We start from the raw sequence: 23,442 nt of genomic DNA, 5'->3' as shown, positions 1-23,442 counted from the left end.
TAAAAAACTATGTGTTAGTTTAGTTTAGTTTAGGGAGCATCCTGGACTAGGGGCTGGGGAGAGAGAGGGAAAAATGTTGGATGGACAGAGAAGGGGGAAAAAGCTCTGGACCAGGTGAAGCGCTGGTGGTGAGCTCAGGGGCCAGGGATTTTGGCGCCCTGCATCTCTGACGCTCTGAGCTGAGCCTCACCTGGTCCAGTGGGTGAGCCATCCCTGTTCCCACCTACACTGCCTATTTGATCTCTCTCAGCTCTATTTTAAATCAGATTGAGCTCTGGATGACGGCTTTTAAATTAAAACTAAATACGGAAAAAACTAAATTTTTCTTAGCAACTCCCAATGATAATATCAAAGAATCAATGATACATGTGAATGGTTTGGACTATAATATTGAATAATCCATAAAAATATTGGGAGTAACATAGGATAAACATCTTACACTGGAAAAACATACTGATCTATTGTTTAAGAAATGTTTTTCGGTGCTTTGGAAGCTTCACACTATTAAGAAGTATTTCGATGAAGCCTCCTTTCATCTGTTGGTGCAGTCCTCTATTTTAAGTATTCTTGACTACTGTAACATTATATATTTAGGGGCTTATAAGAAAATTCTCAAAAAAATAAGAATAGTCCGGAAATCTGCTGTTTGCCTTATCTTCGGCTTAAGAAAATGGGAGCATATTACTCCATTTTATCAAAAACTCCATTGATTGCCGATGGAGTCCAGAGTTTTGTTTAAGTTTTCATGCATCTGTTATAAAGTAGTTTTTGGCATGTCACCAGGCTATCTTATTTCTCATTTTTCTTTGAGTCACTCTAATAAGAGTACACGTAGAGTGCACCTATTCTCATATCCTTCTGTAAAATCTTGTCATTACAGAAAGTTCCTTGAGAGAACTTTTTCATTTCAGGCCGCTAAATTAAATTCATGGCTAGGAAAAATAATGTTAGAGGCTTCTTTTTATTTAGATTTTAGAAAATTGTTAAAGACACAATTATTCAATAGGCTGGTATCTTAATGTATGTTGTTATTTTAACATGTTCTTCTTATTTTAACCTGATGTGGATATTTTAACCTGATGTGGCGTGGATAACTAAAGAAGTGAAAAAAGCGATAGGTGATAAGAATAATTCATTCAAGAAATGGAAAAAGGGCAAAACCGAGAACTGGAAAGAACACAGGAAGTATCAAAAAGAATGTCACCTCGTGGTTAGAAAGCAAAAAGAGAATATGAAGAGAGGCTAGCCAGGGAAGCACAAAATTTCAAACCGTTCTTCAGATATGTTAAGGGGAAGCAGCCGGCTAGGGAGGAGGTGGGACCGCTGGATGACGGAGATAGGAAGGGAGTGGTGAAGGAGGAGAAAGAAGTGGTGGAAAGACTAAACACGTTCTTTTCGTCAGTATTCACAAAAGAGGACACATCCAATATACCGGAACCTGAACAAATCTTTAAAAGAGACCAAGCAGAAAAATTAACATCCATGGTAGTGAGCCTTGAAGACATACACAGGCAGATAAAAAAATTAAAAACTGACAAATCACCAGGCCAGGACGGAATCCATCCTAGGATGCTGAAAGAACTAAAGGAGGAAATAGCGGAACTACTACAGCAAATCTGTAATCTATCCCTGGAAACAGACGTGATCCAGGAGGATTGGAAGATAGCCAATGTTACGCTCATCTTTAAAAAGGAATCCAGAGGTGACCCGGGGAACTACAGACCGGTAAGTCTGACTTCAATTCTGGGAAAAATGGCAGAAGCACTGATAAAAGATAGCATCGAGGAGCATCTACAAAGGAATAAACTCATAACAAGCCAACATGGCTTCTGCTGGGGAAGATCGTGCCTGATGAACTTATTGCACTTCTTCGAAGGAATTAACAAACAGATGGACAAAGGGGATCCCATAGACATTGTATACTTAGACTTCCAAAAAGCCTTTGACAAGGTACCCCATGAATGCCTACCTCGGAAACTGAAGAACTATGGGTGGAAGGAGATGGATACAAATGGATCAGGAATTGGTTGGCGGGTAGGAAGCAGAGGGTAGGAGTGAAGGGCCACTACTCGGACTGGAGGAGGGTCACGAGTGGTGTTCCGCAGGGGTCGGTGCTTGGACCGCTGCTATTCAATGTATTCATAAATGATCTAGAAACAGGGACGAAGTGCGAAATAATAAAATTGGCAGACGACACCAAACTATTTAATGGGGCTAGGACTAAAGGGGAATGTGAAGATTTACAAAGGGACCTGAACAAACTAGGGGAATGGGCGACGAGATGGCAGATGAAGTTCAATGTAGAGAAATGTAAGGTCTTGCATGTGGGAAACAGAAACCCGAGGTACAGCTACATGATGGGAGGGCTGTTATTGAGTGAGAGTAGCCAAGAAAGGGACTTGGGGGTATTAGTGGACAAGACAATGAAGCCGTCGGCACAGTGCGCAGCGGCCGCTAAGAAAGCAAATAGAATGCTAGGTATAATCAAGAAGGGTATTACAACCAGAATGAAAGAAGTTATCCTGCTGTTGTATCGGACGATGGTGTGCCCGCATCTGGAGTACTGCGTCCAATATTGGTCGCCGTACCTAAAGAAGGATATGGCGATACTCGAGAGGGTTCAGAAGAGAGCAACACATTTGATTAAAGGTATGGAAAACCTTTCATATGGTGAAAGACTGGAGAAACTGGGGCTCTTTTCCTTGGAGAAGCGGAGACTTAGAGGGAATATGATTGAGACTTACAAGATCATGAAGGGCATAGAGAAAGTGGAGAAGGACAGATTCTTCAAACTTTCGAAAACTACAAGAACGAGAGGGCATTCGGAAAAATTAAAAGGGGACAGATTCAGAACCAATGCTAGGAAGTTCTTCTTCACCCAACGGGTAGTGGACACTTGGAATGCGCTTCCAGAGGGTGTGATAGGACAGAATACGGTATTGGGGTTCAAGAAGAGATTGGACAACTTTCTGAAGGAAAATGGGATAGAAAGGTATAGACAGAGGGTTACGTACAGGTCTGGACCTGATGGGCCGACGTGTGAGCGGACTGCTGGACATGATGGACCTCTGGTCTGACCCAGCAGAGGCACTGCTTATGTTCTTATGTATTAATTCGCTTGGTTTTACTATCTTATCTGTTGTATTTTTATGCACTGTATGCATTGCCTTTGTTGTGAGCCACCTAGAACTCTCCCGGTATGGCAGCATATAAAAACAAAATTATTATTATTATTATTATTATAAATCTGACTGCCTGTAAACGATGACTCCTTCCCCCATCTCAATTTTGATGTTTTCTTCATTGGTGTTTTTTATGTTGGGTAGATGAAAATACAGAGGAGGAGGAAGATGTTAGGGCCGAATGAATGAATTACCTACTGGTGGTATATAAATGGATTAGGAAGCAGGTGACCAGAGTTGCAATTGTTTCTAGCACATGAGGTGACCTGAAATACATTTTGATTTAAAATTATTGCTGCTTCTGGTATTCACTCAGGTTAAAAGCCACCTGGGTAAGGTACTGATTGCACTTGTATGTAATTTGTTGAAAAAGTGCCTCAGGCTAAGGTGTTATTTAAACAGTAATGCAAATTTCTATGCCCAGTCCCCATCTCACTCCTTTCCTTACTACTTTTAACTTCATCCATGTACTGAAGCCGAAAACAAATATAAGGTTTAACAGCATAAGAAGAACAATTTAGATCCACTGCAGGGGAAAACAGGCGTGTTGTATCCCGGGAGCCTTTTTCGGAGCCAGCTTTGAAACAAACAATGAATGACTGTCTTGACACATCCAGCTTTCTGAAGCACTTCACTGCTTTTGACAACAAATGGGTGTTAAAAGCTCCAGACGTGAATCTGTCCCTGGTGCCCTAGTCAAATTCAACCAGCAGGTGCTGATTGTAACTCTTAGCATAAGCAGCGGAATGCTTTTCTGTTTGGGGGGGCTCAAAAGCTCTGCCCTAGACCCTGCCCCAGATCTGGCCAATGGTAACCACAAAATTGAACTACATAAAGCACTCTCTTTTTCCCCTCCCCACTCCTGCACAGTATTTCTTTTTCTCTCCCCCACCCCCTTGTGCAACGTCTCCCTCTCCTCTCACTGTCCATCTCTCTCTCTCATTCTCTCCCTTGCTGCAAAGGGAGTGGGAAAAAAGAGAGACAGAGAGGAATCTAGGGTGGGGCCTTATTTCTAGAGCACTCCGGTGGAAGAGGCACCTTGCTACCGGCCAGCATACCTGCTGGTCGACTCTGCCTCGTCCCCTCGCCATCTACTCCTTCCCACCTCTCACTTCCCGCCGCATGTCTACCTTTAATTCCTTGTAAAAGCATAGTGCCGCCCTGCTGCCAACCCCAGTGTCTTCTCTCCACTGTGGCCCACCCTCTCTGGCAACTTCCTGCTTCCGCTAGGGCTGGCTGCAGTGGAGAGAAGATGTCGGGGCCATAATCAGGACGGAGCTACGTTTTTACAAGAAATTAAAGGTAAACTTGCGGCAGAAGGGGGGGGGAGTGAAGGAGTAGAAGTTAGTGAGGGGAGGCGACAGAGAGCGCCAACCAGCAGGCACCCGGGCCAATAGGAAGATGCTGCTTCCAGCTTCACAAAAAGTGCTTCTTTCCCTGCAGGATCGCCGTCAGGCCCTGTTATGGTACTACCAGCAATTTGGAACTCTCTTCCTCTCAATATAAGAGAAGAAAAATTACTTACTAAGTTCAAAGGCCTACTAAAAAGCTGGCTGTTTAAGGACACCTTTAACTGACCCTTTTCATAATCATATTATCTCATTCCCTGGAACTTATCTGGACAAGGAACACTGTTAAGTAGAAATTAAGTGGGTACCGTTCCCCAACCTTTTGTTTCCTTACCCATCCTTTTAATTTATTTTCGAATTGTATTTAATCCATTTTTTTCTTTTTTTTTTCCCCCTCCCTCCTCTTCATCAGTGTTTTACGTCATAATTGTTTTTAATGTCCTGTTTGTTGGAAATTTTTAATTTTTTCTATTTTTAATTTTGTAAATCACATTGGATTTGGATACTGCGATTATATCAAATATTTTAAATAAACTTGAAACTTGATAAGGAAGGCCATGGCCCCTGTGTCCCCCCACCACCACCACCACCATTCCGATGCCTATGACTCTTAGTACAGCATATTGAATCTGGCTGGGATCAAGGAAGAAAAGGTAAGAGGCTGCAGCAGACTAGTAATGAATGCTGTGGCATAGCTAGAACTGACTATTTTTTTTTTTTTTTGGGGGGGGGAGTCCCAAGATTAACATGGGTGGGCACTAGACATACTAGGTCTGAACTGTGCATTGCCAGACACAAGTCTGTTATAAAGACAAACATCTTGCAAAATGTTCTAAAAACCCCATCTGATGTTATGGCAAATTACCATAATTTAACATATATCCTTCAACTTTGTTTTATGACAAATGGCGTATTAATCTATATTATGGTAAATACCTTTGAAGTCTTCCTTTCTGTTTCTATCTACTGCAGTTTACAGACTCCACGAGAATTGTGTAGAAAGCAAAGAACTATGACAAGCTCTGCTCCCTTTATAGGTCACAACAGTATGAGCAGATGAAGGCAAAGGATGATAGTGTCTGAATACCCAAAGGAATCACAGGTTACATTAAAGTGCTGATGATATTTACCATAATTTCTGCATGCTTGCATTAATAATGAGATGCTTTACGGTGTACTTTATCAATTAATTATTATTTTTTGCATTAGGCTCTATTGAGTATGTTTTAACGTTAACATTGGCTTACATAGACTAAGGGCTCTTTTTACAAAGCCGCGCTAGCGGGGTTAACGCGCGCAGAGGCGGTAGCGGCTAGCTATAACGTGCGTTACACCGCTAGCACGCCTTTGTAAAAGGAGCCCTAACAAACTAAAGTGCCTTAAATTTTGCAGGAGTCAATGTGTCTCATCCTACCTTAGCCCTCGTGTTAGCATGAAAGCACTCTAGTAGACCGACCACTAAATTAATATAACCAATACAGACTCAGGCCTATCACCTCTTAACTTAATCCTATGCCCTCTCATTGCAAATAAGAGACTCGACTCATGTGCTTTTAAAAATAAAACAACAACAAACAAAAATATCCCCCAAACAAACATACCCGCAGACAAAGGAGATGTGAATGCACATCAGAAATGTAGATGTATACTTTTGCTTTGATAATTTCTGCAAAGCATTCTGTAAAGGGGGTACTTGTGGACATCTGAAATGAGCCCTTGATATATAATAAAAAGTTCTATACTCAAAGGGATCTAGAGGCTTAACATTGGAGTGTGAGAACACAAGAGCAGCTGGATACCTTTCATGTAGATGGCTTACTGAAAATTCCCCCCGTAAATGTTGTGCACCATGATTAGTCATTGTACTGAGGAAGAAATGCCCATCAAGTTTCAAGTTTCTTTATTTTTGATATACCGGCTATCAAAACAAGTGTCTAAATGGTGTCTAATATAAAAAGATTGTAAAAAAAACAATTAAAATAGGTAAATAAAAGCAATATTTTATCAAATATTAAAAATACTAGATGAATTTAGGTTAACGTACATGAAAATGAAGGAAAGTAGGGGAGGGAAATTAATTTTACATCGAAGTAAAATTAATTTAAAAAAAGGACGGTAAATGGGGAGTGGTAAAAACATTAGGATGGGAATCACTTCAAAAGAAGCATTAGATGTTTCAAAGCTTCACAGGAGTCAAGGGATTAAGAGGCGGAAGCTGATACTAAAGAGTAAAGGCATCTTTAAAGAGGAAAGTTTTGAGTTTGGCTTTAAATTTTTCAAGCGAGTTCTCTAATCGAACGTCTAATGGGAGGGCATTCCACAGAGAAGGGGGCGGTGACTGAAAAGATGGATTTCCATCCCAGCCTACTCACAGTAGTACCTTCAAAAGAGGAGAATGGTGCATGTTTGTTTAATTGCAGTGGAGGCTGTGGGGGAGGGTCCCTCATGCAGTATTCTTTCCTTTTGTCTCTGATTTAAAGCAAGCACTGCTCAAATATTTTTGCCCGTTCTTCCTGGCATATGTCCGCTTAAATTCATTTGGGTGAAAAACTGAGAAATCCATGCTTATAATATAGTTTTAAGTGGCGCATACAGGTTAAATACACCATTAGATATCTGTAAGAGTCAAGACTCTTTATGCCTGGCCCATTCTCCAGTCAGCTCCCTAATTCCCTTCATTAAATATAAGGGAAAGCAGGGATTCACCTTCCCTCCCCCTCTACCCCCCCTCCCTCCGCCTTGAGTTTGTTAAATGCAAGTACATCAGACTTTCCTACTAGCAGGAATAACCTCTCCCTGCCAGGGCAATCATTTTGCATAAGTCTTAACAGCACAAACGTAGGGAAGATGTTCTTTAAGAAGTTCTGCAATCAGCATGTCCAAACCAGTGCAGAAATGGAAGGGGCTCCCAAGAGCCATGTGTTAAATTAGTTTGTGAAAACCAAAGAGCATCTCTCATATAGAGAAGCAGAGCTGGAGATCTCCCCCCCCCCCTCCCTCAAGATAAGAAACTGGCAGCACATCTTCCTGCTGGATTTGTAGATTGGATTAAGATGAACTAAAAGCGGAGTCCTAAAAACAAACAAACAAAAAAAAAACACTTGCAGATTTCACCAAATTTCTTCCAGTCTGTGCAAACTTTATTCTGGATAAAAGTCAAATCTGCTGTGCTGTTGCTGAAAAATTGTTCATTACATTATGCACAGATAATATTGTAAACTCAGGGAGAATAAAGAGCCTCCAGATAACATCTAGGATGATAAATGTGCAGTTTTAGCTTCTATGTGGAGATGAAATGCATGAAATAAAAAAATGCCACAGACATTTCGATTTAATGTTTTGCTTGGACTCCAAACCATTTCAGCTGAAAAATCCAATGTCAACATCTGAAGGAAAGACTCAAATCCCATCTGTCAGAGCTAATGAAATGATCGATGAGCCACTGGAACTGCCATTGCTCCCTGCTTTGTAGCAGACTGGAGACGCAGATTCTGCATAAAGGCACCCAGCGAAAAAAATATGGAGAATTAACCAGCAACTGAAAATCAAAGGAAAGCCCAGACGACCGTTTCTCTGCTCAAGGAAGAGTTGCCATTGCTCTGGATGAAGTTCCAGGTTATTGGTATTGGTTAGGCAGATCCAGGGAATCTCAGGAGAACACAGCCAGGAAAAATATAATGTGTGTGGGTGTGGGAGGGGGGGGAGGAAGGCATAGGTGGCAGACAGCTAGAACTTTGGGGGTCAGAGTCAAGAGTATGGAGGGGAAGAATCAGACTTCAGAAGGGCACAGCTAGATCTATGAAGGGCATAGTACTCAGAAGGGCATAACCACATATGACTCCCTCTCTCATTAGTATTCCAATCTAAAAGCACCAAGTATTAATTAAACTGTGGGCACCTCACAATTCAGACAAATTAGGTGGCATTTACCATTTGCTGTCTGTAAATATCAAGCCATAAGCAAACAGTGTTAAGCAGTAATTATACTGGTAAATGAGTTGCCTTCACATTTTAAATAATTGTTAATAGCATCATTAATGGGGATTTTAATAGGAAAACCCAGACAGATATCTGAAATAGGCACACATTTTTTGTAGCCAGTGTAAAATTGTGCCAGGGGATTAGAACACTATTGAGGCTGGTTCTGAGAGCTTAAGTTATACAGTATACAGTAGATACCGATATTATCTTCAACAATAGACTTCTTATATAGGCATCATCTCCCAAATGTCCCCTGTGGAGGTAATTTTAAAAGTCCATGGGTTCAAAAGCATTTTCTGTCAACAAGCAGGATTGAATGGTGTACATCCTAAGGTACTGAAGGAACTTAAGGAAGTTCTGGTAGCTCCGCTGACTGACCTTTTCAACGAGTCTCTAGAGTCAGGAGTGATACCGGAGGACTGGCGAAGGGTGGATGTGGTCCCTCTCCACAAAAGTGGTAGTAAGGAAGAAGTAGGGAATTACAGGCTGGTAAGTCTGACTTCTGTGGTAAGCAAATTAATGGAAACACTTTTAAAACAGAGAATGGTCAAGTTTCTAGAATCCTGTGGATTACAGGACCGGAGGCAACATGGATTCACTAGAGGAAGGTCTTGTCAGACAAATCTGATCAATTTCTTTGACTGGGTGACCAGAGAATTCGAAAGAAGATGTGCACTAGATGTGGTCTATTTAGATTTTAGTAAAGCCTTTGACGGTATTCCAGATAGATGTCTAATAAATAAACTAAGTGCCCTCAGGATAGGTCCCAAAGTGATGGGCTGGGTCAAGAACTGGTTGAGTGGAAGGCGACAGAGGGTAATGATCAATAGAGATCACTCTGAGGAAAGGTATGTTACCAGTGGTGTGCCTCAAGGTTCTGTTCATGGGCCTATTCTTTTTAACATTTTTATAAACAATATTGCTGATGGGTTGTCGGGTGAGATTTGCCTCTTTGTGGATGATACGAAAATCTGCAATAGAGTAGACACGCCGGATGGTGTGAATAACATGAAGAAAGCCCTAACGAAGCTTAAAGAATGGTCTGAAATTTGGCAGCTAAAATTTAATGCTAAGAAATGCAAGGTCATGCATTTGGCTTCATAAACCCGAGGGAACGGTACAGATTAGGGAGTGAAGAGCTTATGTGCATGACAGAAGAGTGGGACTTGGGTGTGATTGTATGTGATGATCTTAAGGTGGCCAAACAGGTTGAAAAGGTAATGGCAAAAGCTAGAAGGATGCTAGATTGCATAGGGAGAGGTATGGCTAGTAGGAAAAAGGAGGATGCCCTTCTATAAGACTTTGGTGAGACCTCATTTAGAATATTGTGTACAATTCTGGAGGCCGCACCTTCAAAAAGATAAAAAAAGGATGGAGTCGGTCCAGAGGAAGGCTACTAAAATGCTATGTGGTCTCCATCATAAGACGTATGGGGACAGATTTAAAGATCTCAATCTGTATACTTTGGAGGAAAGGAGGGAGAGGGGAGATATGATAAGACACTTTTAAGTACCTACGTAATGTAAATGTGCATGAGTTGAGCCTCTTTAATTTGAAAGAAAACTCTGCAATGAGAGGGCATAGGATGAAGTTAAGAAGTGATAGGCTCAGGAGTAATCTATGGAAATACTTTTTTACAGAAAGGATGGTAGATGCATGGAACAGTCTCCCAGAAGAGGTGGTGGAGACAGAGACTGTGTCTGAATTCAAAAGGGCCTGGGGAAAGCACGTGGGATCTCTCGGAGAGAAAAAGAGATAATGATTACTGCAGATGGGCAGACTAGATGGGCCATTTGGCCTTTATCTGCCATCATGTTTCTATGAATCAAGCACACTAGTGTTAGAACCAGAAGGTAATCTTGGGGTGAGTCAGTGAGTAGAATGGATGGGCATGTCATTTTGTATAATTTGATAGCATTTGATAACTAAATCCTGAGTGGAACAGAAAGGGTACAAGTGAATCGATTTTTCATTCTGTCAAAAATTACAAGGACTAGGGAACACTCAATGAAGTTACAGGGAAATACTTTTAAAACCAGTAGGAGGAAATATTTTTTCACTCAGAGAATATTTAAGCTCTGGAACTCATTGCCAGAGGTTGCGGTAAGAGCGGATAGTATAGCTGGTTTAAGAAAGGTTTGGACAATTTCCTGGAGGAAACATCTGTAGTCTGTTATTGAGAAAGACATGGGGGAAGCCACTGCTTGCCCTGGATCTATAGCATCTAATATTGCTACTGCTTGGGTTTTGGCCAGATACTAATGACTTGGATTAGCCACCGTGAGAACGGGCTACTGGGCTTGATGGACCATTGGTCTGACCCAGTAAGGCTATTCTTATGTACTTATGTCATAAGGCGTATGGGGACAGACATAAAGATCTCAATCTGTATACTTTGAAGGAAAGGTGAGAGAGGGATGATAAGATAGAAATGTTTAAATACCTACATGGCGTAAATGTGCATGAGTCGAGTCTCTTTCATTTGAAATGAAGTTCTGGAATGAGAGATCAAAGGTTGAAGTTAAGAGGTGATAGGCTCTGGAGTAATCTAAGGAAATACTTTTTTGTACAGAAAGGGTGGTAGATGCGTGGAACAATCTCCCAGAAGAGGTGGTGGAGACAGAGACTGTGTCTGATTTCAAGAAAGCCTGGGATGGGCATGTGAGATCTCTTAGACAGAGGAAGAGATAATGGTTACTGTGGATGGACAGACTGGATGGGCCATTTGGCTTTTATCTGCCATCATGTTTCTAAGTTTCTTGCTGTAAGCAGCAATGATTCCCTGTCAAAAATTGCATGATATAAGAAGCTGTATCATATTGCATTTTATTGTAAATTGGCCACATACATAGCAAAACACATTAGCTGGATGCAGTGGCGTACCTAGGGTATGTGGCACCCGGGGCCCATCATTTTTTGACACCCCCCCCCCATGTAAAAATTTTTTTTTTTTTTTTTTTGCAATAACCATGAAATGGAATAAATGGTCAGAATAGAAACAGGCAGTGAAAATTTTCTTTTATTGAACCTCATATATGTAACCATTATTCCAAACATAACATAACATAAATTATGTCTAAATTGTCATGACATTAGAAGTACATATGGAGTAGTTGCAGGTGATGCTTGGGACAGTTCTGATTGTGTTAGTTCGGTTTTATGTGTTTTTTGAATAGAAGGGTTTTTATTTCTTTTTGAAGGTTTTGCAGTCTGTGGTTGATATCAATTGGTTGTAGAGTTGGGGGTCGAGTGTTGCAGCTCGAATGGCTAGGAGGTTGTCGAAAAGTTTTTTTCTTTTGACGTTTTTGGTTGGAGGGTGTGTGAATGGTGCACAAGTTCTCCTATGTCTGTTTGAAGTGGATTGAATTATTTAGCTGAAGAAATTAGTTACCCCCCCATTCCACACACATTAATTCTCTTTCATTTTTGTTCCCATTATAAAAAACACTGATAAGTTCCCAGAAAAAAAATACATTAAAATAAGAAGTGAAAACAAAGGCCCCTACAGATGAGAACATAACATAAGAATAGCCTAACTGGGTCAGACCAATGGTCCATCATGCCCAGTAGCCCATTCTCATGGTAGCCAATCCAGGACACTAATACCTGGTCAAAACCCAAAGAGTAGCAACATTCCATGCTACCGATCCAGGGCAAGCAGACACTTCCCCCATGTCTTAATAACAGATTATGGACTTTTCCTCCAGGAATTTGTCCAAATCTTTCTTAAAACCAGCTACACTATCTGCTTTTACCATAACTTCTGGCCACTTCATTTTTAAGTTTAGATCTTTCCTTTCAAACAGAGACCTTGCTAGATGTCAAATACAGCACAAGGTAACTTCACATGGACTTAGCTGTGCAGGAAATGTGAATCTCCTCATACACCCACCATATAGTGCAAAAATGTGCAAAGGTCTGTTTTTTTCTTTCGATCACTACATAGCCTAATGCCACACAAGCAGCGCTGTTACAAACATATTCTGTAGGTCAATGCTAAGGATAACAAAGTTTCCTTCCTTGGACCAGAAGGAGATAAACCACTGGAAGAGATCCCAAAACAACACCCAAAGACCCACTCAGTGTGTGAATCAGTTGAGTGGAGTGGACTAACTGGGGGGTGGAAATGGGCCCGGAGTTTGCTCAGCAGAATTTCCCAGACCACCTCTTCCTCTCAACACATTGACACGCTGCCACCATCACCACTAGGAACACCTCACTGGGTAGGCCAGCTATGCTATAAACTTTATAAAACACATTATTATATTTTCTTATAAAGCACATATTTTAACTGACCTCTCTGACATCCTCAGCCTTTCCATTCACAAAAATAGAAGGAAGAAAAGTTCCCATTTCCTGCTGTCTCATGTCCCCGGCCTATACAATATTTTTTTTCTGCAGACCCTTCAAAAGTCTGACCAAATCCTCGTTTCACTTGCATTATAAAGTACTGAGGATGCCATCTCTCCCCAATCCCAGGTCCTAAAGTCTAAGACAGTAGCGCAAACTAATGCTGCCAGATACAGGAAAAAAAAAATTTTGATTCGATTCAGCCCTATTGAATTGGTTTTTCAATTCGATTTTCCTGCCCAGTTGGGTGATTTTTTTCAAAACTCCTGGTGGGTTTTATAGCTTTTTCACCCCCTTTGGCTTCTCCTAACCACACTGGCGCTGTGGTGTAAATAAAATAAAGAAACAAAAAGGACTTTTCCTCTTTCTGTTAAATCCTAGCTCACGTTTGCAGTCCAACACCAGCTCTGGCAGGATACACATTTCAAATCTGACATGTTATAATCACAAAACAGAAAATAAAATTAATTTTTCTACCTTTTGTTGTCTGGTTATATTTCAAATCTTGTTGGTCCAAGGCTCTGGTTTTCTTCTGATAACTTGCTTGCCAGGGTCTCCTTCTTTCTGCATGCTAACCATCCATCTGCCAACTCTGTCCTCCCTTTCCATTTCCCTTCCCTTCCCAGGAAGTCTGGTATCTTTCCTTTTTTTCATCTCCCTCCACAGATCCACCTTTTCTTAAATACCCTTTCATCCGGCATCTCTCCCTCCTTCCCCACCATCCCAGAGTCCACCATCTCTCCGTTTCTTTTCCTAATTACCCTCCTATCCAGTATCTCTATCCCTCCTCCACACCATCCCTTGTGTCCAATTTCTCTCCCTTTCTGTTCCTTCCCTCCCTAAATCCCATGGTCCATCATCTCTCTCCCTCTCCTCTATTTTCAGACCCATTATTTCTTCCCCCCCCCCAAAGTTTGGCATATGCATGTCTCTTTGAACACCCCCTTCCCTCCGTGTACTTCTAAATCATGGTCCCCCCCCAAAGGCCTGTCCCCCCTTAAAGGTCTGCCTGTCCCACCTTGAAGGCCTGTCCCTTCCCCTTGTAGGCCTGTCCCCCCCTTGTAGGCCTGTCCCCCCTTTAAGGCCTGCCTGCCTGCCTTTCCCCCCCTTGAAGGCCTGTCTCCCCCTTGAAGGCCTGCACCCCCCTTGAAGGCCTGCACCCCCCCTTGAAGGCCTGCCCCCCCCTTGTAGGCCTGTCCCCCCCCTTGTAGGCCTGTCCCCCCCTTGTAGGCCTGTCCCCCCCCCCCTTGTAGGTCTGTCCCCCCCTTGAAGGCCTGCCTGCCTTTCCCCCCTTGAAGGCCTGTTCCCCCCCTTGAAGGCCTGCACCCCCTTGAAGGTCTGCACCCCCCCAAAGGCCTACACCCCCCCCGAAGGCCTGCACCCCCCTGAAGGCCTGCCTGCCCCCCTTGAAGGCCTGCACCCCTTGAAGGTCTGCACCCCCCCCCCCCCGAAGGCCTGCCCCCCCTTGAAGGCCTGCCTGCCTGCCTGTCACCCCCTCCCCCTTGAAAGCCTGCTTGCCTGCCCGCCCACCCCACCCTGAAGGCCTGATGCCCCGACCCACCCCGAAGGACCGCTCGCCCCCCTGGCCTCCCCGCACCACCTATGAACAGCCGCAGCAGGATCGCGAAGTCAGCGTCAGCGATCCCTGCGCTGCTTCCTGCGCCACGGTCCCGCCCCTCCTCTGACGTCAGAGGAGGGGCGGGATCGCGGCGCAGGAAGCAGCGCAGGGATGCTGACGCTGACTTCGCGATCCTGCTGCGGGCTGCTTCACAGGTGGTGCAGGAAGGTCAGTGGGGAGAGCGGTCCTTCGGGGGTGGCGGGGGACTGAACGGCAAGGCCGGGAACACCCCCTTAGGGCTGGTACCCGGGGCGGCCCGCCCCCCCCCCGCCCCCCCCTAGGTACGCCACTGGCTGGATGTTTGCAGCCTCTGGTTACCATTTAGGCTGAACTGAACTGCACTGCTGGGTCTTTATAGTTATATTGTAGTACTATTTATATTGATGGAAAGATCTAGAAAGTTCTTGAAGTTACTTTAAGGGACCCTTTTACTAAGACCTATGACCAAAATTAGCAAAGCAGTCACCTACCCCTTATTTTGGCTCACAGCAATTCAGAAATTACCACAGTTGAAAAATTGCGGCTCGTAGGCTTGTCTGCCAAGAGGCCGGTTTCTGCCCATATGCACTGTGGTAAGAGCACGTCTGAAAAGCCCTTATAGTCTTCATTTTTGCAGGTGATACAGGCTCTTCCATTAACCTGATGATAAGAAGCACCATGCGCCTTTGCCACAATGCCAGTGCATTGTGGGTATGCATGCCCACAACATGCCCCTTCCTCCGCTTCATCTCTGCCCACAGCTGCGGTAAGCCTTACCACCTGACTTGCTGCATGGTAAATCTTTTTTCACCACAGTGGCAAGTGCAGCACACCTGTGGTATTTTGTGCCACGTGGCAATACCCTACCACACCTTAGTTTTAAAAGTGCCCCTAAGTTTACTCAGCTTAGAATCAATCTGAAATATTCTGCAAAAAAACGTAAATGCCAAAATATCAATGTCCTGGTCACAAAAGCAAAATTTGAGAAGAATGATAGCCATTTTCTATACTTTTGTGGCAAAGGCAATTAAGAAAGAACGCTTATTACCCAGGAAACAAAAATAAAATAAAATGTTGTTACATAGTATAGTTCACTGTCAGGGATGTGCATTGCATTAGTGTTTTCTATTCCACCAATTCCTTTCAGTTCTAGGCGGTTTACAAAAAGAATTGATCTGGGCATTCCCAGAGAGCTTACAAAGTTGATAGAATAAGATCTGGGGAAGGGTTTTTAGTTAGATCATTTGACAAATTTTGGGGAAAAGTATAGTTTTCAGTTCCTTCCTGAATATTTTGTACTTGGTTGTCTTGGTCAATAGCTTGGAAATGTGGCGGTCTATTTTTTTCCGCTCTGGTGGCTAGTAGTTCGTCATATAGTTTTTTGCTGTGTATGCCTTTTGTTGGGGGATGGATGAAGAGAGCCTGTGTTCTCCTTGGTCTTGATGTGTTATTTCTGATTAGGTGGTTGTTTAGGTAGCTAGGCCCAGTTCCATTTAGGACTCTGAAGAAGGTGCAGAAGAGCCCTACCCATTTCCCCCCTGCTTCCCCCTAATCCCCATGATGTTCCTAGCTGTGGCCGGGTCGGCCATATGGGGAGGCGGGTGGGTTGTGTGGCTGACTATCCTGCTGTCCACGGAGAACCTACGTTACAGGTAAGTAACTACACTTTCTCCTAGGACAAGCAGGATGAGTCAGCCACATATGGGTGACTCCCTAGCCGAGGGATATACCGAATGGACCTGCGATTTAGCGCTCTGTGCATCCCTCGCCTGGCTGTGGAGGCCGAGCCGGGCAGGGTAATCAGGCAAAGCAGGCTCAGTTGTGCAAACAGGTTTCTTTAATAAAGTGCTGTGTTAACTGGGCAATAATACTTGCCGAACAGTGCAACTGGTCAATAACCGTCAAGGAACAGTGAGAAAAAGTAACTGGTCAACAGTAACAATTCGTAATAGCATGTAAACGGTAACAATTCGTAATTGCGTGTAACAATCAGTACTTGCATATTGAACCTCTAGTCTAGACATGTAGTACTGGCTGGCACTTAATCAGTATCTGTGCCCCCCTACTTGATCAGTGCTTGTCAAGGCAGTGGTAGTGGTTGGTGTCCCTCCCGGGAGGGGAGGGCCGCTTGCAAGACTGTTTGGCCGAATGCATTCGGGGCGTGGAATGCTATGTCGAGGCAGTAGTGCTTGGTAAAGGTGTGCAAGGAGGACCAAGTGGCTGCATTGCAGATGTCCTCTATTGGTGTATGGTGTAGATGAGCCAGAGTGGTGGCTACGGCTCTGAGCTGGTGGGCGTGGGCTCCCACTGGCGGTTCACGCTGCGCTCTTCTGTAGGTGAAAGAGATGCACTGGGATATCCAGCGCGAGAGCGTGCGTTTGGTGACCGGCCTTCCTGGCCTGTTATGGTCGTAGGAGACGAACAGTTGTGAGGCTTGTCTGGTCTGTTGTGTCCTGTTAATGTAGGTGGTCAGGGTCCGTACACAGTCCAAGGGGTGTCGCTGTAGTGGCTGCGAGCCCCCCTGTGGGTGAATGTAGAGTGCGGGGAGGATGATAGACTGGTTGATGTGGAACGCTGACGCCACCTTCGGCAAGAATCGGGGGTGGGTTCTGAGCACCACCCTGTCCTCATGGAGCAGTGTGTAGGGGGGGTGATGGACCAGGGCCTGGATCTCGCTGATACGTCTGGCCGATGCAATGGCGGTCAGGAAGAGGGTTTTCCAAGCCAGTAATCTGGGGTCTGCCTCCCCCAAGGGTTCGAAGGGATCGAGGGTGAGCTGATGCAGCACCAAGTTCAGGTCCCATGCTCTTTACACCTGCATTGTGATGTAATAGAACTTTAGTAACATAGAAACATGATGGCAGATAAAGGCCAAATGGCCCATCTAGTCTGCCTGTCCGCAGTAACCATTTTCTCTTTCTCTTTCTATTGGCTAAGGCTCTTTACACCTGCATTGTGATGTAATAGAACTTTAGTAACATTGAAACATAGAAACATGATGGCAGATAAAGGCCAAATGTCCCATCTAGTCTGCTTGTCCGCAGTAACCATTATCTCTTCCTCTCTCCGAGATCTCACGTGCCTATCCCAGACTTTCTTAAACCGAGTCACAGTCTCTGTCTGCACCACCTCTTCCAGGAGACTGTTCCATGCACATACCATCCTTTCTGTAAAAAAAAAGTATTTCCTTAAATTACTCCTGAGCATTTCACTACTTAACTTCATCCTATGCCCTCTCATTCCAGAGCTTCCTTTCAAATGAAAGAAACTCGACTCATGCGCATTTACACCACGTAGATATTTTAACTTTTTTAAATCATATCTCCCCCCCCCACACACCTTTCCTATAAAGTATACAGACTGAGATCTTTAAGTTTGTCCCCTTATGACAAAGACCAAGCATCATTTTAGAAGCCTTCCGCTGGACACTCCATCCTTTTTATATCTTTTTGAAGGTGCGGCCTCTAGAATTGTATAACAATATTCTACATGAGGTCTCACCAGAGTCTTATATGGCAATTAAAGATGTGCATGCATGTATTAAGCATTGCTTACTATGGTAGGCATTTACAAAGCCGCACTGTCGAGTAGTGCACGCTAAATGCCACGTTGTCCATAGGAATAGAACGGGTGGCTTGACATTTAACATGCGCTGCTTTGTAAAAGGTCCCTTAGGCATCTAGAGTCGTTTGACTATGCTGTATTTATCAATTTTTATGCTCTAATCAGGGGTGTCCAACCTGCGGCCCCATGAAGTATTTTGTGAGGCCCCGGTCGAGGGCGATGCAGTGTTTCCTCTGCTGCCCCCGGTGTTTACCGTCTTGCCAGCTCCCTCCTCTGTCTTGCTGCAGCGTTTGTGCGGCCCCAGAAATTTTTTTTTCGGCCAATGCGGCCCAGGGAAGCCAAAAGGTTGGACACCCCTGCTTCAATTAATAGGTTGACCGTCACTGCTTAAATCCAACCCTGTTTATTCCCACAGGTACAGAATGGGAAAAGGACTTAGTAAATCAGGTCTTTGGTCAGCTCCATAACCTAGTCACAGATTACATTTCTTACTGAAAGCCCTCTTTCCCTCAAGGGTTTGAGGGTTTGCTACTTTTGCTCTGCTTCTAGGTTCAATTAGGTTATAGTCACTGTTTCCAAATGAGCTGTGGGCTATTCCCAGTCCCCTCCCGACTTGTCAAGACTAGATTAATTAAAAAAAAAAAAATCCTTGTCTGGTAAGACACTTCTGTGCTGAGAGAGGTAAAGATCGTTAAGTATATCTAGGCAGAAGTTTCCTTGATTAGCTTGTTTTCGTAACCCAGTTGATTTCTAGATAATTAAGTTCTCCGCTATTATTATTTGACCCAGCATGACTTCTCTCCCCAGATGGCTAAGTAATTTTTGTTTCTCCTCCTCTATAATTGGTGGGCTATTGCTTGGAGTTTTCTTGTTTCTTTATCTTTACCTATGAAGCCTTAACCCTTCCTCCATTTTTGTCCTAATGTCCTTTACGAGGAAACGGCATTAAGTGATCTGGTGCGTTGACAGGTTAATGCACAGAAAGCTATAGTAAGTTCACTGCAAGACGTAACCTGGGTCCGTTTTCTGCCCAATCCCTGCTCATTTCCCACCCTAAATAAAGTCAACCTCTGCACAAATACCAAGGGTGCCCAAAAGAGCAGAAAAGGCCAGGTCTTCAAACCAAACGGACTTTAATTGCAACCATATATCAAACATTCATATAACGCATATCAATGTTTAATGAGTTATATGAATATTAGATATATGGTTGTTATTAAAGTCCATTTGGTTAGAAAACTTGGTCTTCTGTTCTTTTGGGTACTATTTCCCACCCCATTCCACACTATCCCCTAGATTTTATATATGGCGCTCAAAATAGTGTATGCAAATTCAGTTTGTGGGTGCATTTTAATTGAGTAATGTGGCAGACACACTGATGAAACATTCCCAGTGCTCAAGCCAGCTCCTATGTTAGGAGATAAAACAGCTTATATTCCTTGTCTTAAGAAGCCTGCTAGTAACCTGAGTCCCAGTAGGAACAAGGTTGGCGGAATGGATAGAAAAGAGTGGGCATCCCTCCTGCCGGCCAACTTGCGGTGGGGCTTGGGGGTTCCCTGCCACTGCACCTCAGCTGATCATGGCAGAAAGGTCTCCCCGGATGTATCTGAATTACATCAGTAAAAGAAGGCTAAACGAACTATAACAATTGTACAAAAGATGTTAATGGACCCCAAACTAAGTTAAATATCTTAGAATGCCCTAAAATATCGGCATTCATCTTTTCATACCTGTAGCTTAAACATAAGCTCGCCCACCAAAAGGAAAAATTAAGACGATCACAGTTTTTCCAATTTCGAGTTATTATCCGTATGGCTACCCCAGCCATAATCAGAAAAAGCCGTCATTTATAACGATCCATGGGGGGCTTAGCATACAGTAGTGTTCCACATATAATTACCTCATAAGTCAATGGGATTGTCGATGCCAATATGAGGTTAATCTGTCCCCGTATTGACTTCCAAAAGTTGAGTATCATACTGTTTTTGTTTTTTTTCTTTCTAAGTAGGTTTTATAGGGGTCTTTGTACTAAGGTGCGTGCTAAACACTAACATGTCCATAGACTACAGTGTTCAGGGTGCGCTAAAATGGCTAGTGCACCTCAGTAAGAGGACCCCCATAATGACTTCAGCCTTTTTTTGCCCCCTTTCCCTAACTTTCCCATTCAAATTTTACTGTAATCTAACCTTATTGATTTTTTTCCTTTAAATGTAATGGAGTTTGTTTTTGTATTGTTTGACCTCCCCAATTTATATTCATTGTAAACCGCTTAAGATTTTAAGTTTGGTTTTATATTTGCGGTATAATAAATAAATTGAACTCGAATTGGGCAATCTGTTCAGAATCAGACCCATACGGTATAACCTCTCACAACTGGGAGATCATAATGCATGTGACAGTGTAAAACAGTGTTTTTCAACCTTTTTACACCTATGGACCGGCAGAAATAAAATAATTATTCTGTGGACCGGCACTGGTTCGTGGACCGGCGGTTGAAGAACACTGGGCTAAGTCGTGGGCCAGACCCCGCCCATCTCTACCCAATCTCCACCCCAGACCCCGCCCCTATAATAGCACTAATTGCACCTTGCACGTCCAGTGCCTCATCTGGAAGCCTTCTCTCTGACGTTGCAACGTCAGAGAGAAGGCTTCCGGTTCAGGCGCAGAATGCCCATAGGAGCCACTGCCCATGGCTTTGTGCAATGAATCAGTTAGGAAGAGGGAGCTGGCTCAAAGATAATGCCGCATCGATCGCGCTGTGGACCGGCGGTTGAAGAACACTGTTTTGGGCCTGATGCACGTGCTGGCCCTGTGGACCGGCAGGAAATTTCTGTGGAACGGCACTGGTCCATGGACCGGTGGTTGAAGAACACTGGTGTAAAAGACTGGAGAGCACCCCTCTTGCTGCTGGAATACTGTCTGCATCTTAGTATTATTGAGTTGTTTAATTAAACTTTTTTTTTTTTTAATTCTTTATTCATTTTCAATATTTTCAATAAGTGCAATACAAATTAAATACATTTTATATTTAAGACATCACTTAATACTTTTTCAAGAAACAAATCAATCTATATCCCTCCCCCCACCCTATCCCATAACTATTATAAATTTTTAATTTAATAATCAAATCTTCAAAAAGCTCATTATGATATACATTTCATATCGATAAGAGATAATAAGCACTAATAAATAAACCAATACATTAATTTTACAAGAATTCAGAGAATCATTTAAAAATAAATCCACCCTCCCTCCCTCCCCCTGGATGTGCACATAATATATCAATAAAAATCAAATCTACAATAGATCAACAAAAAACGTCAATGGACCCCCATATTAGCTTGAAAATTTTTATATTCCCTAACGATTCTGCAAACATTTTTTCATATCTGTATATCAAGCATAAATTTGCCCACCAGAATGTAAAGTTAAGACGGTCCCAATTTTTCCAGTTACGCATGATCAACTGTACAGCAGTACCTGTCATAATTAAGAACAGCCGACCTTTATATTTATCTAACGGACCCCTGATATGCAACACATTTCCACAAATAACTACTTCATAAGTTAAACTTTGTTAAGGTACTAGGAATTTTAGTCTAGTATAAAGAACCTTAGGATTATATCATGTGCTTTATTTCGTGTTTGATTCTTAGCAAGTAATGAAATGTAATAATAGTCTGTACTAAACACTCATCCTGTTATCCTAATTAGATTAATTGACTATAAATTAAGACTATATGTGAATAAATATGCTAGGGGTAGGCGGGATTTGGGAAGTGTGCGTGGGACAGAAGACTGAGAAAGGACCTACTATGCCTTATTAATGCAGTAGGCTGTGCCAGTGAAGTTTCTATCTCTAGCAGAAAATTGAAGTATAAAAAAGGGGTCCTTTTACAAAGGCGCGCTAGCCGTTTTAGCGCATGCTAAATATTAGCACACGCCAAATGCTACAATGGCTAGCGCGCCTTCGTAAAAGCACCCCAAAGTTTGTTCTTTTCAAATTTAAACTCTTTATAATGGATCCTACATGTTGGCCCTCTTTTACTAAGGTGCGCTAACCGATTAGCGGGCGCTAAACGCTAACATGTGCATGTTAGTCTATGGACACGTTAGCGTTTAGCGTGCGCTAATTCAATTAGTGCACCTTAGTAAAAGAGGGGGGGGGGGTCTATTTTTTTTATCCCAAAATTATCAAAGCAAAGAGCAAAATAATGTTCACTTACCCAGAGAAATATCTTCTCCTCCTCTCCTTTCCATTTTAGAAAATTGCTGAAAGTTTGTTAGTTTGTGCATGTTTTGGGAAATGATTGTTTTGTTGGGTTTTTTTTAGATGGACTATTTCTTTGTGAGGATTTTAAGCTATATGCTGCTTTCGGTTCCGGGGAAAATGGCGGAAGCACTGATAAAAGAAAACATCGATGAACATTTGGAAAGAAACGAACTTCTGAAAACAAGCCAACATGGTTTCTGCAGGGGGAGATCGTGCCTAACGAACTTATTGCACTCTTTCGAAGGAATTAACAAACAGATGGACAGAGGAGACCCCATAGACATGGTTCTTCAGTTTCCGGAGTAGACGCTTGTGAGGCACCTTGTCAAAGGCTTTTTGGAAATCCAGGTATATGATGTCTATGGGGTCTCCTCTCTACTCTCTCTATGCCCCTCATGATCTTATAAGTCTCTATCATATCTCCTCTAAGTCTCCTCTTCTCCGGGTAGGAAACAGAGGGTAGGGGTGAAGGGCCACTACTCTGACTGGAGGAGGGTCACGAGTGGTATTCCGCAGGGCTCGGTGCTCGGCCCGCTGCTATTTAATATCTAATAAATGATCTAGAAACAGGGACGAAGTGTGAAATAATAAAATTTTTGCGGACGACACCAAACTATTTAGTGGAGCTCGGACTAAAGAGGACTGCAAAAAATTGCAAAGGGACTTGAGCAAACTAGGGGAATGGGCAACGAGATGGCAGATGAAGTTCAACGTTGAGAAATGTAAAGTATTGCATCTGGGAAGCAGAAACCCGAGGTACAACTATACAATGGGAGGGATGTTAGTGAACGAGAGTACCCAAGAAAGGGACTTGGGGGTAATGGTGGACATGACAATGAAGCCGAAGGCACAGTGTGCAGCAGCCGCTAAGAGAGCAAACAGAATGCTAGGTATAATCAACCAGGATGAAAGAAGTTATCCTGCCGCTGTATCAGGCGATGGTGCGCCCGCATCTGGAATACTGTGTCCAATATTGGTCGCCGTACCTTAAGAAGGACATGGCGATACTCGAGAGGGTTCAGAGGAGAGCGACACGTCTGATAAAAGGGATGGAAAACCTTTCATACGCTGAGAGATTGGAGAAACTGGGTCTCTTTTCCCTGGAGAAGAGGAGACTTAGAGGGGATATGATAGAGACTTATAAGA

General features: G+C 43.1%; 1 protein-coding gene across 3 annotated transcripts in view; it reads right to left on the bottom strand.

Annotated features, from left to right (window-relative positions):
• SHISA6 (shisa family member 6) overlaps positions 1-23,442 on the bottom strand; it is a 417,913-nt gene that overhangs the window by 95,707 nt on the left and 298,764 nt on the right. The gene's annotated exons all lie outside the window — the stretch shown is intronic.

This window comes from Geotrypetes seraphini, chromosome 10 (assembly GCF_902459505.1).
Source record: "Geotrypetes seraphini chromosome 10, aGeoSer1.1, whole genome shotgun sequence".
Classification (NCBI taxonomy): domain Eukaryota; kingdom Metazoa; phylum Chordata; class Amphibia; order Gymnophiona; family Dermophiidae; genus Geotrypetes; species Geotrypetes seraphini.
The sequence above is the reverse complement of the archived record's forward strand: the minus strand, read 5'-3'. Positions and strand labels throughout refer to the sequence as shown.